General features: G+C 43.4%; 1 protein-coding gene across 1 annotated transcript in view; it reads right to left on the minus strand.

Annotated features, from left to right (window-relative positions):
* The window catches only part of Arfgef2 (ADP ribosylation factor guanine nucleotide exchange factor 2), a gene marked incomplete at its 5' end in the record, with an annotated part of 87856 nt that overhangs the window by 59630 nt on the left and 25249 nt on the right, over positions 1-2977 (minus strand).

Raw genomic sequence — 2977 nt, forward strand, 5'->3', positions numbered from 1 at the left:
TAAAAGGGACTCCAGAGTAACAAAGCTTATTCCAAAAACACAGTGTTGGCACAGCCAGTTCCCATGACAGTCACAGTCGCTTTCATTCCTACAACCCATCTCCTGACTGGCTCATTGCCTTCCTTCATTCTTGCTTTCCCAGCATGCTCATGTTCCCTTCCCTCTGTAAATGGCAGACACATCCTTGTGTGTTATCTGTGATAGCAAATATTCACATCTTTAAATTATTTATTTTGTGTGCATGTGTGTAGTGTATGTATGCGTGTTCCCATGGGGAGTGTGTACATAAATGTGCACATGCACATGTAGAGGCCAGAGGTTAATGTTGGGTGCTTTCCACCTTGTTTTCTGAGACACGGTCTCTCACTAAGCCTGAGCTCACCAAGTTAGTTACACTGGTTGGCCAGTGAGTCCCAAAGATCTGCCTGTTTCTGCCACCCATCCTAAACATGAAGATTGTAGATGTGCATCACCACAGTTGACTTTTTAAAAAATATTTTATTTGTTATTTTTATTTTATGTATACGCATGTATTGTCTGCATGTAGGGAAGTGTACCCGTGTTGTGCAATGCCCACGGAGGACAGAAGAGGCTTTTGAATCTCCTGGAATTGGAGTTACAGACAGTTGTTAGCTGCCATATGGGTGCTGGGAATTGAACCCAGGTCTTCTGCAAGAACAATCAATGTCCTTAACCACTGAGCTATCTCTCCAGCAAAATAGTATTATTTCTTGAAAAGACTTCAACTTTTTTTTTTTAGTCCTGGCTGGTCTCAAACTATGTGGCCAAACTCCTCAATCTTCCTGTCTCTGTCTTCCAATTGCTGGGATTACAGATGTGTACCACCATGCCCAGCCAAGCAGAATTTCTTAAGGACAATGAGTTGGAGCAAAAGCACCTACAGGCCAGCAGGATGATGACATAGAATAGGAGTTGGGTCCCTCAGAACCTGCGGGCCCTATGCTAACAAGAGGGGCAAATTCTCTTTTTGTCTCTCCCCAGCACAAAGTAGTTAATAGGACAAGAGCAAAGGAAGAGTCGAGCCTGGAGAGCTGGCTATACAGCTGGAGGATGATGTTATTACTGCACATTACTGAGGTAACTCAGCTCCATGCTCTTCACTCTTCATCCACCATGAGAAAAGGGCTTATGATGGTTAATACTGTCAACCTGACAGGATCTAAAACCACCTAGAAGACAAGACTCTCCACATGTCTAAGAGATTTCTAGACTGTGATAACTGAAGGGAAGATTCACCATTAGTAAGGGTTGTACCATTCCATGGACTAGGGTCCCAGACTACATAAAAAGAAGAGAGTGCTTGCTGCTCTTATAGATGACCCAGGTTTGGTTCCTAGTACCTTTATGGTAGCTCACTCAGTTCCAGGGGATCCAGCGCCCTCTTTTCATCTCCATGGTACTGCATACACATGGTACACTTAACATACATGTAGGTAAAACACTAGATGGGGGGATGGGGATGAGTCCCAGAATTTATCATTATCTGCTTCTTTTTTTAATTAATTAGTTAATTAATTGATCTTTTAGTCTTTTTGAGACAGGGTTTCCCTTTAGTCCTCAGCTGGCCTGGAACTTATAGACCAGTCTGGCCTTGAACTCACAGAAATCCACCTGCCTCTGCCTCCTGAGTGAGTGCTGAGATTAAAGGCGTGAGCCACCATGCCCTGCTTTTTTAATTTTTTTTTTTTTGTCTTTTTTTGAGACAGGATCTCCCTGTTGCCCCAGCTGTCCTAGAACTCACTATGTAGACCAGGCTGACCTTGAACTCACAGAGATCCGCCTGCCTTTGCCTCCAGAGTGCTGCGATTAAAGGCATGTACCACTACGCCTGGCCTGGCTTTTTTAATTTTTAATTTTAATTTTATTAGTGTATTGCCGTGTCATGCAGTGCTACAGAGATCAGAAGAGGGTATCAGGTCCCCTAGAACTGGTGTTATGGATAGTTGTTAGCTGCCATGTGGGTGCTGGGAATCCAACCCAAGTCCACTGCAAGAACAGCCAGTGCTCTTAATTGCTGAGCCATCTCTCCAGCCCCATTATTTGCTTCTTGACTAAGGATGTACTCACCTATCTCAAGCTCCTGCTGCTACATACCCCCACGAGGATGAAATGGACCTTCAGCTGTGACCCAAAACATACCCTTAAGTTGCTTTTGTCAGCAATTTTGTCATAGTGATGAGAAAAGTAACTGATAAAAGGCTCTATCCACCAGCCTCACAAACATCTTCCCACTTCCATCTGAGTATGGGGATATGAAGAAACAGAGAATTCACTGAGTGTAATGGCATACACGTTTAATCCCAGCACTCAGGGGGCAGAGGAAGAGGCAGGACCATCTAACTGTGAGTTAGAGGCCAACACGGTCTAAATAGCAAGTTCCAGGCAAGCCAAGGCTACATAGTGAAACCCTATCTCAAAAAACAGTAACAAACCAAAAAAACAAATAAAAAAAAACAAAAAGAAATAAAGGAACAAAAAATATCTTGTTGTGTGTGGTGGCACATTACTATAATCCCAGTACTCAGGAGAGGTCAAGGCAGGAGGGTGGCAAGATCAGGACCAGAAATAGTTACACATAGTTACATAGTGAGATCATCTCAAAAAAAAAGGGGGGGGGCTGGAGAGTTGGTTCAGTGGTTAAGAGTACTAGGGCTGCTCTTACAAAGGACCCAGGCTTGACTCCCAGCACCCACATGACAGCTAACACATCCATAATTTCAGTTTCAGGAGAATCTGAGTCCCTCTTCTGATCTCTACGGGCACTGCACAACATGGGTTTACCTACCTTACATGTAGGCAATAAACTCATACATGTAACATAAAAAAATAAATAAAATTTTAAAATAAAAAGTCATATAAAGAAAAGGATTTTGTTGTTGTTTGAGACAGGGTCTCCCTGTAGCACCAGCTGGCCTAGAACTTGCTGTGTAGACCAGGCTGGACTTGAACTCACAGA

This window comes from Nannospalax galili, unplaced genomic scaffold, assembly GCF_000622305.1.
Source record: "Nannospalax galili isolate Female #2095 unplaced genomic scaffold, S.galili_v1.0 scaffold2378, whole genome shotgun sequence".
NCBI lineage: Eukaryota > Metazoa > Chordata > Mammalia > Rodentia > Spalacidae > Nannospalax > Nannospalax galili.